Source organism: Psammomys obesus, unplaced genomic scaffold (genome assembly GCF_907164565.1).
Source record: "Psammomys obesus unplaced genomic scaffold, mPsaObe1.curated_primary_1811, whole genome shotgun sequence".
NCBI classification, from domain to species: domain Eukaryota; kingdom Metazoa; phylum Chordata; class Mammalia; order Rodentia; family Muridae; genus Psammomys; species Psammomys obesus.
Genome location: NW_026586550.1, coordinates 7,621,792 through 7,636,561, shown reverse-complemented (window position 1 = coordinate 7,636,561; position 14,770 = coordinate 7,621,792). Strand labels below are relative to the sequence as shown.

The window sequence follows — 14,770 nt, the reverse complement described above, 5'->3', positions numbered from 1 at the left end:
AAGGAAGGAAGGAAGGAAGGAAGGAAGGAAGGAAGGAAGGAAGGAAGAGAAAGAAAGAAAGAAAGAAAGAAAGAAAGAAAGAAAGAAAGAAAGAAAGAAAGAAAGAAAGAAAGAAAAAATGAGGGCCAAGCCTCTGAGCTCTTTTCATTATAAAGGGAATTGGGTTTCAATGAGTTTCTTGGGTGGTTTGATTTTCACATTGGTAAATGTAATTTGTTTTATTGAAATCTAACTAGCAGTAACAGAAACTGTCTCCAGTCTTATGCCAAGACATATACACTTTGATATGTTGTATCGACATGTGCTTTTCTTTGTTGATAAAACAATGTAATGGAATTAATTCAACTATAAAAGAGCAGCCAGATTCTATCTGAGTGAGCAGCTATGAATCCATTGTGCTATCAATGTTTTATACAGTTACCCTACAGGGAAGGCACAGGGGCACACTAGGATGTCAGTACACATTTGTTCAGACCCTAGAATGTTCAACACTGAGTAAAGGCTAAGGTAAGTTACTGACTCTTATGTCCAATTGTAACACTTGTGTCACTATGACCCAGATGTTGATCATGAACATAGTTGTCTGGGAAATCTTTTGTGTTTCTTGTTCAATTTTGCTGTGAACCTCAAAATGTTCTTCAATATTTCTTGTTACCCTTCATTTGCTTATTATCTAAATGTAAATTTTTGCAGATGATAGTTGCCTGGTGTCACATACCAGTATGGACAGCTTTTAAACTACATAACTACCTAAGAAATTATGAACTTTCACCAAACGCAGCCCAGCCCAACCCTTAATGGTCCATAGCAGCTCTTCTTGAATTTGCTGTGGGTGGGGGAAATACACTGTTTCCTTTGAAGGCTTTTTACTCTTAGTGTACACACACACATACACACATATACTCACTCATGACTTTAAGTGAAAAATAACTATTGATGGTCCCTGCAACAGGGCTACAACAGTTTCATTTAGCTGGCACAAACAAGTTCCATCTGTCTTCTGTATCTATGGCTGCAAATGACCCCCAAATATGTATCTAAGTCATTTCTGAACCCAAACTAGCTTCTAAGCCTGATGAAGAGCCTTTCCTTCCACTGCCCTAGCGTATCCAACCAGTCCCCTGTAGAGGTAACAAGAAGATGCAGTAATGTTTACCTTCCACATTCAATGTGTGGTGCCTTTCAGATCACAGAGTGCCCCATCCCATTACTTTAACTGCCTTCACAAGGCTAGGATAAGCCAGAGAGTAGGGACTGGAATACAAAGGGGTAAGGCACAATTCCTGGTCACTGGCTTGCATTCTGACACATCCAACACCATCCCCTCATCTCCACATCACTACCAGAGAGCTAGCAGCTCAGATTCCTAGTTTTTGGAAAGAAATGATTTTAGAATTTTAGCTTGGGCCCCATCAGCAGCACCATCTCCTATGGTAATAGAGAAAACCCTTAGGACCCTTCTGGAGCAGCAGAGTCTTATGACACAGAGGAGGCCTCTTTGGTTTATTCTGAGCCTATGAGTTCTTCTCTTGCTTCTTCTACTTCAGCTGGCAGTTGAATCGAACCATCAAACAAAAGCCATTCTAAACCACGACAGAGCTAACTACCCAATGCTAAGACAGTACAGAACCTGCTACCCTCTCCAGTTTTAAAGGGGAAGATACACAGACTTGGGGTATGGAGAACAGCTGTCTTCATGGCCAGTCCCTCCTTCTTCCCTCTTTCCTTTCACGATAAAGTTCAGATGAATCATCTCCACCCTGAGATGGGAGTGCTGGCAACATAGAGGGGCCCTGTGCCTGGTCTGTCCTACAAACCTGGGCCTGAAAGGCTGTATTCCTAACTCTTCCACGTTCAGCAAACAGACTCCTACACAGCTCAGTCTCAACCCAGCTTACTCACAGGTAGAGTTAAAATGGATGTAAATGTCTGATTTATCATCTTCTAGTTAAATCCCCTCAAGAGTCTCTTCCTGATTGCTGTTTGGTCCCTTGTTGATACCCCTTCTTGTATTCTTTAGCTTGCTGTTTTTAACCTCTTTATATTTTCATGATGTAAGTAATTATGGAAAGATTTTTGGTCAATCTCATCTAGAAATATCTTTCCCCTTCCCTACTACAGCTTTTAGGTTACTTCTAGTCTTGAACAGAAAGTATACCCACCCACCCCATCCCCCAGCTCCCATCTATTGTCAACCTTTGTCTCATCAGTCCCGGGTGTTGCCTCTTATCCTTCAGTGAAGACAGAGTTAAGATACTTGTTCTCGATATCTTGAGTCCACTTTGAATGACTAACATCTGCCTGAGTGCCTGAGACACTTGTAGATGATAACACAGCCTGAAGGACAGAGACTAGTGACAATGGCAGAAACTGTGGAAATCGTAAATGCCATCCTGATCATTCCAACTTGAGAAAAGAGGAGGCCAAAAGTGATATATGACTCAGAGTCAAGGGTTGACCAAACACAAGGCTCACCAAACAAGGAAGTGTAGACGTTCCCATAGGTACTCCCACCCTACACCCAATGCCAGCCTCAAATTTTCAGAACTCTGCTATGCAATCTGACCCTTTAAGTCAAGACCTAATGCCAAAGATGTCAAGTATGAAAAGGTGAAGGAGCCATGAAGTTTGCACACTTCACAGATTCTGTGTTTTATTTATGAGTCAACTATGTCAAAGGGCAGGGGTGTTTCAAACGTACACGGTTACCACATCTTGTTTAAGCTCACAGGGAGTGGCTCATTGCCAGGAGCAGCTCCCTCACCATAGATAAGAGTAACAGGAATCCCACAGGTTCTGACTTTCAGCCATGTAGTCTCCAATAGACTTTATGTGCATGCTCCAACTCTCTGACATGAGAGTGACTACTACACATCAGGGGACCTTAGCCTAATGAAGCACTGTTACACTCACTGAATTCACATATATGCTTGTGGGTTCTCCATCTGCAAATATGAGTAAACATGGACCAAAACTGAAAATGATCAAAGCAAACAAACAAAAGACCTAAGTAACCATTTCTGTACTACACATTAACAGACTTCTTTTCTTATCATTATTCCTTAAACAACACAGTGAACACCTATCTACATAGCATCATTCTGCACATTATTTAGAGATCATTTAAAATACACGAGATGATGTAGGTTTATGCAAATATTAAGACACTGTGCAAAATCCTTGAGTGTCTACAGATTTTGGTAATCACAGAGGCAGGAGGGCACTCTGGGACCCATCTTCCTGTAGGTCCTGAGAGATGGCTGTATTTTAAGTCAGCTCTATCACTATTAGCATCTAACCTTGGCCAAATCACTTGTACTTTCTATCTCATCTGGAGGTCAGAAATACAATCTGCCTTTCGGAATTCTAGGACAGCAAATTCAATACATACATACTCTGGCATGACACAGTAAAAGAAAATTAGCTGAGGAAACCATCCAAACCTGGACATGAAAGCTACATCCCAGTGCTCTAGATAGTAATTTTCTACCTCCATCATGGCTGGCCAGTTAGCAGTGACAAATACTTAGGACAAAATAACTACAGGCTACACTCCTACACTCAGATCCTTTCATGGACGTAACCAATGAAGAGCAAACCCTTTTCTACCTCCAAGTGCTTCTAGAACTCAAAGGCTAAATGGGCTGCCCAGGACAAAATTTCCTGAAGGAGTAGGGAGTGAGGAGCCTCTTGGTAAGACCTGACAACCTCAGGAGAAACCACTAACTGGATCCACATCGCCAAAGATGCAACAGAAGGAAAAAGTAAACTATACCACTTCAAATGACTGATGTAGTAACTTACTACATCCTCTCAAACAAGCAGAATTTGATGTTTCTCTGATCACTTAGAACAGTTCCTTTCATGTGATAAAAGCTTAATAGAGGTTTGCTGTTCTACCGTTGTCATTTCTATTGCATGCCAAAGTTAGGACAAGATACAACGTACTTCTCTCTTACCCATTGAGTAACACTATAAAAATGATCAAGCTCATTATTTAGTACTATCATCTTTTTCTTAGTGAACTCACACCAGCTTCCTGTTTGCCCATTTTTACTTAGCAAGGGATTCAATGTTCAGGTCACTCATTTATCTTTTAAATTAAATTAGCTTATTTATTTAGATAGGGTATCATGGGCTTAAATTACCTATGTATTCCAAGAATGATACTGCACTCCTGCTCTTCCTGTCTCCCAAGTGCTAGGATTACAGATAAGCATTCAAGTGCATGCACACATGCACACACACACACACACACACACACACACACACACACACACACAGAGAGAGAGAGAGAGAGAGAGAGAAAGAGAGAGAGAGAGAGAGACAGAGAAAGCTTATGCAGTGATCAAGTCTACCACTATGCATGCCAGGCATCAAACCCATGGCTTTGTGCATGACAGGCAAATGTTCTACCAACTAAGCCACATTTTGGCTATCAGTTCCTCAGTTTATAATGGATATATATTCTTTCCCCCTTTCTACAAAAGGCCCACATCTCTGCTCTCAAATCATCTCTCATTTCCTATGATTGCTTCTCCATAAATCTACTTTAATCACAGCCAGAAATTATAATTTCATGTAAACCTTCTACCCATGCTTTAAAATAACTTTTCCCTTTATTTTTACCTTATATATATGTGTATGGGTGTTTTGCCTTTCATGTATGTCTATGCATCACATACATGCAGTGCCTATGTAGGCCAGAAGAGGGCCTCAGATTCCTCTGGGACTGAAGGCACAGATGGTTGTGAATTGCCCTATGGATGCTTGAAATCTAATCTAGGTCCTTTGGAAGAGCAACCAGTGTTTCTAACTGCTGAACCATCTCTCCAGCTCTCACCCCAACTTTTATAAAGGAAGTGGCCAGAGCTAAGCAGCATTGCCAAATTCCTTTGTTGGTGAAACTGCTGACCAAAAGGACCCAGAACACCTGAGATATATCCCAACCCACTGGGTTACTGGGAACCCATGACAGAGCCCAGAATGAAAGGAGTGTACTACAACAGCTTGGTAGAAAGCATCATGACCACATCCAAAGGTTTCTGGGGTTTTGGTTTTGGTTTTGTTTTTATCCTGCTTTTACAAAGCAGAGATCATCACATTGTTCTCTTTCTAAGAAAGGACATAAATGGAATCTTATGATCTTAGCAGGCTGTTCTAGGAACAACCAAACCAAAGGTACTCTGTAGAGTCTCTCTGGGAAACATACACAAGCGCCACATGCTAAGACGTGTTACCAGACAGCTTACTTGAGTCCCTCCCACCCGCTCCTGCTGAGGACAGCATGGGGCTGAGCAATGATGGAGAATGCTCACTGCAGCAGGAAGAGAGAGATGCCTGCAGCTCAGAAAATACCCTTCTCCTCCATCCGTGCAGTCGATGGCTTTTGGAAGCACACGTGGCTTACTTGAATGGGACCATGATGCAATATGCCTCGGTGCAAATGATGAGAATACTTTAGCAAGAAAGTCAGCAAAGCTCCAGTAGTAAATTATGAGAAGCCTGCCCATATACTGGAAAGAATGCTTCATTTGGAATGTAAGGCCTTTAGTTTTTAGACATACTGTCACTACCTGATTCTGTGATCTCAGATGAGTCCTCCATGGGATATATCCATCCTTTCTGGGTCTTTTTTCTCACATTATAAAATAAAAGGAGGCCCTGGTCTCTCACGCCCCCTTGACATTCAGAAGGGAGTGACGACTCAGTTGGCCTCTGCTTCCCCTTACACTTAAGGGAATACATAGCCTGAAAACAAATCCTAAGCCTGAGTCAGTGTTCCCTGCAAATCCCTCTCCTTGGTCTTTTCTGGAACTCTTGGCAAAAAGTCTGCTTCCCTGAGGATAGATGAGGTAACATCTGGACAGCCCTGGCTGATTTCCACCATCCCCACAGCTGGCCTTAGAGACAAACAGCGGGGAAGGCATTTATCAACAAAACAAAACCATGACTCAACTTCTACAGGCCAACTGTAGATGGAGACTTAAATGCCCTGTACTACTTTTCCATGACCTACCCTCCCAAATTCACGCCAAAATCTTCCTAGTCTGGGCTCTAAAGAACCTCAGTGAGAAAAAAAGGCAGACAGGACAATTTCTAGTGTAATCCCGGGCCATGGTTTCATGCCCTCCTCAGAAGAAGCCAACTGTTCAGAAATTGCGAGAATATTCAACCATGCCATGCTGTGAATGATTTGCCTCAACACTAGCCTACACACAATAGGGCCTCTGGGCATGAAATGTTATCAGAGTCCCCTTTATCATGAAGATAACAACGGAAAATGTCACCATATATATAGTCAAAAAATTATACTGTCAAAATGGAGACCCTGGGCCAAGGATGTTGCTCCGTTGGGAAGAGTGTTTAGCTAGCTAGCATGCCTGAAGTCCTGGGTTTAATCTCTAGCATCACATGAAACTTCAGAGCACACACTTGTAACCCTAGTACCCAGGAGGCTGAGCGAGGACCATCAAAAATTCAAGGTCATCCTTATCTACACAACGACTTTGAGGCAAGCCTATTGAAGAGACTCAGCTGGATGATTGTGTAGGCTAGTGACCACTGCATGCTCTGTCCTGCCCCACTAGAACCAAGTGCCACTTTCCTTGATGCCCTTCTCACTGGGAAGGTCAGTCTTCTAGCTAAGTTTTAGTGAGGCACTACACGAGCCTCTGCTCACCTCTGTTTAGACAGTTTTCTGCTCCGGCAGCCCATTTAGAAGGAAAAAGGAAAAACAAACCCCAGTTCACAGAGCTATGCAAAGTCTGTATGTGGAACCGAGGTACGTAGACGACCCCCGCTGCCTCATGGAGTCTACACCCCATGATCAGATTGGAAGACTGTGGTAGTGTTAATACTCCCAGATTCAACAAAGTGGTTTCTTTATTAGAGCTGCTAACATACAAAAGAGACATTTAAAACTCTGTAAGGGGCCTTAGGAACTGAGCAGGAAAAAGACAAACATACAGCAGGAGTTTGGCCTTTGCAAGCAGCAGGCAAACAGCACCAGCAAGCTTTGAGCACTGAACCAACGGATGGCAGCTACCAAGACAGGTCTCCTAATGGAGTGAAACACGCTGCACTGCCACCTACCTTCTGTGTGAAACCAAAAAACGGCCTACATAAGGCTGCTTAAATAACTGAAGGTGTATCAAAGAAACTGTTCAAAATGCTGTGGCAGAATTCCATTTGCTAACATATTTAAATATATATATATGCATTGAGAAACCTGAATTCCTGCCATTTCTCAATGATAAAAGAATAACCTGCCTATAAAATGCTAGAAAGTAGAGATATACAGATAGAGAAATGGTACAATGAGGAAAATAGCTACAGAGGGAATCGGATATGTCATTTTCCTGGTCTATATTTTCTGCAACAAAGCTCTGAAGTCTGTGATAGCACAGAAAAACAAAAAGAAAACAAAACACACACACACACACACACACACACACACACACACACACACACACACACACACATACTTTTTCCCACCTTAAAAACAAACTGCATTTAAAAGAATTAAGTGAAACCTGATCTAAATAGTCCCCAGGGAATAAAGAACAGTGAGGGTACCTGACTAGAGGCATTTTTTTTTTCCTGACCAGAGGGTAGATACTGGATATTCCATCCTTGTTAAATAGGTAAATAAATAGCCCACTGGGGACTGAGGCCTTAAAATACAGCCAGGCTGCAGAGCACTAACTCTCCAAGTCACCAACTGCCTCTCCTCTGGCACACTGTGAAGTAGGCAGAAATCTCCCCCACATCAGTAGCAATTACAGCTCACAACCTCTGAGCTGCTCTGATGAAAGCACAGGCCTGCAGGCAACTCCAGTGGCAGCTCTGCACAACACACTCCCAAGCCCAGGAAGAATACCTTTCTTCCCGGCATGCTCTACCAGGGCTCCCCACATCACTCTACCATGGACTCCTTTTCTTGTGTAAACTCAAGTCTCCACCCTGAGCTATTTCTGTTAAGCTTGTGTTTTTGAATTGTGTTTTGAATTGAAATGAGAAAAGATAAATGTGTTTTTTCTAATTGCTATGTCTGTAGTAATCTGTAGTAATGCTAAAGACAGAATTATCCCACAACCTCATGTGTTGGATCTCTAATGGGTCCTTCAGATGGCTGTTAGGTTTAGATGACATCACATGGGAAGGGTCCTCATGATGGGACCGGTTCTCTCCTAAACAGAATGGGAAGAGATGGCTCAGTTGCTAAAGTATTTACTGCACAGGTGTGAAGATCTGAATTCAATACCCCAAGCCAATGTTTAAAAAGCTGGGTGTGGTGGCTGCATACCCAGCAACTAGAAAGTCAGAGGTGCTCAAGGAAGGAGGATCCCAGCTGGGGTTCTCAGGAGCTCCTGTGGTCTCCAGCCTAGCCTAATGGGCAAGCTCCAGGCCAAGCATGCCCACAACCATGGGGCCAATGCACAAGACCATAAATAGATTTTTTAAATAAAGTATAAATTCTTGAAAATTATAGGTGTAAGGTAGATCTTCAGACTCTATAAAGAACCACATAGTATTATATAATTGCAAAATTATCATGGGGGAACCTTTATGTTTCTAGTCTAGTACCTCAAAGATCTGGCTATTGGTCAGGATCCTTTGGTTCAAGTTTTTCCTGGCACTGCACTTTCCCCTTGATGAGATGGGCACCACATTGCCTATACCTCTCCTACCTAGTGAGTATTCCTGAGCCCCTTACTCAACAGCTAACAGACAAAACCTGGCAACTCCTCCCTCAAGGGAAAAAAAAATCTAAGAGAATCTTCTGCCATGTTTATTCTAGAACATTTGTGTTTAGAAGAAAGAAAGTAAATAGTCACATCAGGCGTTTACTGATGCAGAAGCCAATGTCCATTGGCGACGTGATAATAGTGTGATTAGGAATGACCCTCTCCAGGCAAAGCAGCTGGGAGACAAAGGTCACTGTCTAGATGATGATTCATTCTTTTTACCTAAGAAGCCACAGATGAGCTAGTTGTCCACATAGACCTAGCCATGGAGGCACAGTGAGAAAAGTGGCTAAACACATTCTTTTAATAAATTTTCATAGCAGACATATGAGTTAAGTAATCCTAGCCAGTTTACCTATGTGAAAATGTAAGCCTAGAAAGGATCTACAATGGAGCTGAAATTATGCAGCTATAAAAAGGGTGGAGCCGAGAAAATCAAAATCTACTTCTGTGAGTATAAGAATCACACTTTTCTGCAGGACGACTGGGTTCAGATCCTTTAGCTTTGTTGGTGTCCTTGTGGGGCTATCCCCTCCACACCAACCAAGGATCATGCACAGAGAGGACCTAGACCCCCTGCTCAGATGTGGCCAATTGGAAATTCAGTCTCCACAAGGATCTCCGAGTGAGGGGAGAAGGGGCTTCCTTTATCATGAACTCGGTCGAATGTTCTTTGATCACTTGTCCCTAGTGATGCAGCCTTAAGCAGACCAAGGAGGAAGAAGATCCAGGCAGGCCTTATGAGATTTGACAAACTATGGGTAGATGGCAATGGAAGAGAACTCCCCCTTTCAGTGGATTAGGGGAAGGGGATAGAGGGGAAGAGGAAGAAAGGTGGGGCTGGGGGGAGTTGAAGGAGGGGACTTCAATCCAGACATATAATGAATAAATTGTGAAAAAAATAATTAAAAAATTTTTAAAGAATCACACTTTTCCCACTATTCCATCCTTCATGGTGAAAAGTCAGTATCCACAGCTAATTCATCCTTCATGGTGAAGACACAGATGGAGCACAAACATCAGAAACACACACAATTTTAAAATAAGTGGAAAGAGAACCATGTCTGTCTGTGTCACATGTGTGTGGGCAAGATGAGACACGGTTTTCCTGTAGGTCGATTCTAACCAGACAACAGTGGTCAAAGAAAGGATTAAGACTCACACTCGCCAGAAAAAGAAAACAGGAAACAACCTAGGAACCTGCCACAGTGGGCCTCTGAAAGCCTCTGCCCTGCAGACTATCAAAGCAGATGCTGAGCCTGATGACCAACTGTCGGGCAGAGTGAATGGAATTTTAGGTAAGAAGTGGGAAATAGCAAGAGCTGGAGAGGACAGGAACTCCACAAGGAGAGCAACAGAACAAGAAAATTTGAACACAGGGAACTTCCCAGAGAATCATACTCCAACCAAGGACTATTCATGGAGATAACCTAGAACCTCTGCATAGATGTAACCCATGGCAGTTCAGTGTCCAAGTGGGTTACATAATAATGGAAAGAGGGACTGCCTCTGACATAATCTGATTGGCCTGCTCTTTGATTACCTCCCCCTGAGGGGGGAGCAGCCTTACCAGGCCACAGAAGATGACAATGCAGCCACTTCTGATGAGAACTGATAGACTAAGATCAGAAAGAAGGAGAGGAGGACTTCCTCTATCAGTGGACTTGGGGAGGGGCATGCAAGCAGAAAGGGGAGGGAGGGTGGGATCGGGAGGGGAAGAGGGAGGGGCTTATGGGGGGGATACAAAATGAATAAAGTGTAATTAATAAAAGTTAAATAAAAAATTTAAAAAAAAAAGACTCACTCTCATGGCTTCCAGGAGGGTGGTCAAAATCCTTGTCAGTCATTTTAGGTGGAACCAGGAACAATTCCAGTCATCTCATAGCTGTGGCCTTTTCTGGCCAGTTTGTCCACCACCCAGAAACCCACATATACAGCAGCCCCTCCTAAATGAAAGGCAACAGGACTGCCATCAACCCCTTCTAAGACACAGGAGGCTACTTCTCACCTACCTCAGCCTTGTTAGCTATCTCCTCCTAGGCTTTCAAGATTTGGCTCTGTGAATAGAACCCATGTTCATGGCGAGCCATTTACCATGCTGTCAATCACATACCACCAGTCAGTAGGACAGTGGGATACTCTTTGCTTTACTATCCACAAACACCATACTTGTGACTCATTTGCTTGCTGCAGTTTACTAACCACCCCTAAATAAGTGGCCGTTCCATGGTCTCTTCTGAGTCTGTGCAAAGCATTAAAAACGGCCGTCCTCTGCTGCTCAGGCCCTGGCGCCGGCTGCCTGGCTCCATCCTCACAGTAGAAACAGTGTCCTCTTCAGGGTCTGCTTCGTGTCCTCTTCGCACATCTTTGCATTGTTGATGGGTCTGCTGTTTGAAGCAGCTCCAGGCACAGTGGTGAGGTGAGTCCCTAAAGGAAGGAGGTTATAATGTGCCTTACAGAAAACATCCTCAGGGCAGATAAGCACCATTCAAACATGGTGCTCTTGGCCACAGTCCAGTGTAAATAAGCCAATGGAACACGTTGAAGAAGTACACACTATCAAGACTATGTATCAACTGACTGATAAAAATGTTAGCTAGCATCACAGGCTTACAAGAATCTCTACATTTTTTCTCCTCTATCAGCTAATTCAGTGACGTTGTGCTATGTAAACCCTGCAAACAGCAAGAAGCTGTTTGAAAAATCTATGCATCCTTATGTCATTTCTGTGACTAATGCCACGCTAGGATTTCCCTTAAAAAGGCAATTAAAACCAGCTGGGAAACTTGGAAATGACTTGCTGTCTAAGCCCTGGGAGTCCTCTGTATCTGGCTTTCTATTAACCACTTCTTCCACAATGCACTCCCCCCCCCTCTTCCTGGCTGCTGATTGCATATCCCTCCCAGGCCCTCAGCTGCCCATATCAAAAGCCAACTCAGGAAGACAATACCCACACCTCCCTTGGGGTTAAAAAAACAACAACCCTGTTTTATCATCTACATTTGCTTTTGTCATTATCTGAAATTAACATTTATCTGTTCTGCACTTTATTATGTGAATCCTATTTTGTTGACTGTTTGACAATGACCCTACCCAACCTATAAGGGAAATTCTGCATGTATGAGGTGCTCAGTAAACATTTGCCAACTTTACCAACATTATGGTTTCCCAGCATCTCTTTCTCCTTTGACCCCAGGTCCAGCAACAATCATTTCTTTCCCTGCCCAGGAATTTAAGAATCCTCCAATCATTTAAGAACTCTGAAAGTGTGCCCATTGGTATCTCTTGACTCCAGTATGATTTGTTTCCTGGGAAGTGGCAGAGTTCAGGGTTAGGGAGTTTGTCCCTCTAAGTCACTGTAATTGTCTTTAAAAGAGGATCAGCTCCTGGCATTGCTCTGCTGAAAACCTGCTTATCACTGGGCTGATTAATGGCCACTCCACATAACACATTCCTGCTTCATGACCGACTTGGGGCACCAGCCTTCTCTCTTCACACACACTCTAGCCTGGCTGAGTAACTGACAGATGAATAATTGTGTCTGGGATTTTTCTCTTGGTTTTTGCTAATGTTCTTAAAAACAAAAAGGTAAACAATTCACAACAGAGACTCCTTGAAGGGAAGGTAATGTGGGGTTGCAGGGGAGTAAGGTTTTGGCCATCCATGACCAAAATGTAAATATAAAGGCAGGCATAGGGAGGCATCCCCTATCCATGGGGCCCCAGTTTCACTTCTGCATACCTTAAGGCCAGGATATATACACTGAACTAGTTCTAACACCAACCTTAATCAGAAAGCACCTGTGAAAAAGGGAAAGAAGAAAAAACCTTTACCCAAGCATGTTTTCACAACAGTGTCTAGGCAGACTAGCTCAAAAACAGCTGGCAGCTAGATAACCAAGTGAAGGAGGGATAGTCCATGGGTAGTCAAACAAAGAGGACCTTTGCAGAATGGAAAAATATCATCAAGACCTTCACACCGACCAGGGATATCACACAGACATGCAACCTCGTCAGGAGGAGAACCCTCGCAGAGGGGGGTTGTGAGCTGCAGGCTTGAAGAATAAACAGAGCTGTTCTGATGAGTCACAGGGTAAAAAACTCCCATCACTCTTCACAGAAAGGAGATCCCATCCAAGAGGCCCCTGCTGGGCTTCTGTTATTTTCAGCCTCTTCAGTATAACCAGACTTCTGCCCTTTGACCCCGAGATGCTGGGCAGTATCTGTTATACTTGCATAGATTCGATAAGCAAGATGACCATGGAAATTGATCCACAATGGTGAATGATTCTAAAAGGCAAAGTGTAGCATTTAGCACTTTGTGACATCTTGTCCCAATTGTGTATTATTTTTCTTGAAAAGCAAAGGCTACAGTACTAAGGATATAACTGGCAGATTACAGATGCCCTTCCAGCCTGCAGAAAGTCAACAGCTGCCTAGCGGAAGTGGACACAGGCAGTGGACACAGGCAGGGGTCATTTGTCCAGGGCCTCCTCTCCCTGCAGAGTCCTCAGCTCAACACTGGCAGGACGCTTTCAGTAGACGGAACAGCAGCGGGGTGTTACTTTCCCACAGGCATCTGATGCTTACATCCAAACCTCTGAGAGACACCCTGTTTTTAAAGCGGATCATTTAGTCTGGGGTTTCTATAACTCAATAACTCAGCAGCCGAGAACTTGTCTAGCAAATGCTAGGCTTTGGATTGGATCCCCAGAACCACAGAAGAAACACACACACACACACACACACACACACAGAGAGAGAGAGAGAGAGAGAGAGAGAGATAGACAGAGACACAGAGAGACAGAAACGCACAGAGATAGAGACAGAGACAGAGAAAGCAAAGAGACAGAGACAGACAGGGAGACAGAAACAGAATGTTTTCTCAAACAGAATGTTTTGTTTGTCTGAGCTCCCCAGGGCCCTCTTGGGTGAACATTATTCTTAAAGCTGAAGAGAAGGGGCCTGGAATGTTCCCTGCCTTGTTTGGCCATGAGTGAGGAGAAAAGCAAGAGGGCTGGAAATTAAGGTGACCCATTGCCCCAGTTTGTTCCTACTTTCCTGGTATATCCCACAGTTCCAGACATCTGAGGACAGTCATTCAGCCTACAAAGGAGGAGAAAAAAGGCTGTATATTGCCTCAGTAGTCATGTGGGCAGTCCTGGGTCAGCAGAACCAAATGCAGGAAGCCTTGCACCAAGAACCCTGCTCTGCAATACAGCCTCAAACCACCCCTCTACTGGGATTTTGGAGGCTAGGTTCTCATTTAGCATTAAACAAAATTCCCCAACTTTTCCTATCCTCCCACATTTAAGCACACCTTTTTGAGACAAGGTCTCATGTATCCCAGGCTGGTCCTTAAACTCCCTGTGTAGTCAATGGCAACCTTGAACTTCTGCTTTTCTGGCCTCTGTCTTGAAAATTGTGGGACAGGGTTGTACCACAAGACCCTTTTTTGTGTGGTATTGGGATCAAACGCAGGGCCTCATGTCTGCTAGGGAGGCAACGTAACTGAAGCTCATGCCTAGTCTCATTTTAACACACGTCAAAGATGAATAATCAATGGCTGTTACCAACCCATATTCTCCTAATCTTTCAGACTCCCACTTGCCTTTTTGTAAGTGGTTAAACACACAGTCACTAAATACTATGTAGAAATTCTTGCTCATTTTCCACCCTTGTGGTATAGAATAAAAAAACCATCAAACAGGCATAGGAACGGCATATGTTCACTGACATTTCCTACAAAAAGCAACCAGCACTGGCTGGTGGAGGAAAGTGTCATGAGATTAAGGAAAGTTTCCAGGACCATGCTGTGATTAACTCTTTATTACTTCCACCTCATCTCCCAGTGAGCCCTGTAAGCCAAATACAGACATGTTCACAATTACTCAAAACCTTAGAAATATGTAAGGATATCTGGCCCTTTTACTTCCAACTACAATTAAACATCTATGCACTTTAATGCTTAAGAAATAATTTAAAGTTCCCTGGGCAGAAGCTTATCCACAGGAAGTAGCG

At 43.4% G+C, this 14,770-nt stretch overlaps 1 protein-coding gene across 5 annotated transcripts in view; it reads right to left on the bottom strand.

Moving 5' to 3' along the window:
* Creb3l2 (cAMP responsive element binding protein 3 like 2) overlaps positions 1 to 14,770 on the bottom strand; it is a 118,253-nt gene that overhangs the window by 60,925 nt on the left and 42,558 nt on the right. The window contains exon 1 of one of the 5 annotated variants that reach the window (XM_055602088.1): positions 10,763 to 10,803. The exons of the other annotated variants lie outside the window; for them this stretch is intronic. The gene's annotated coding sequence lies outside the window, so the exon portion shown is untranslated. Of the gene's footprint in view, positions 1 to 10,762; positions 10,804 to 14,770 lie in introns of those variants that run through there. 5 annotated transcript variants of the gene reach the window in all.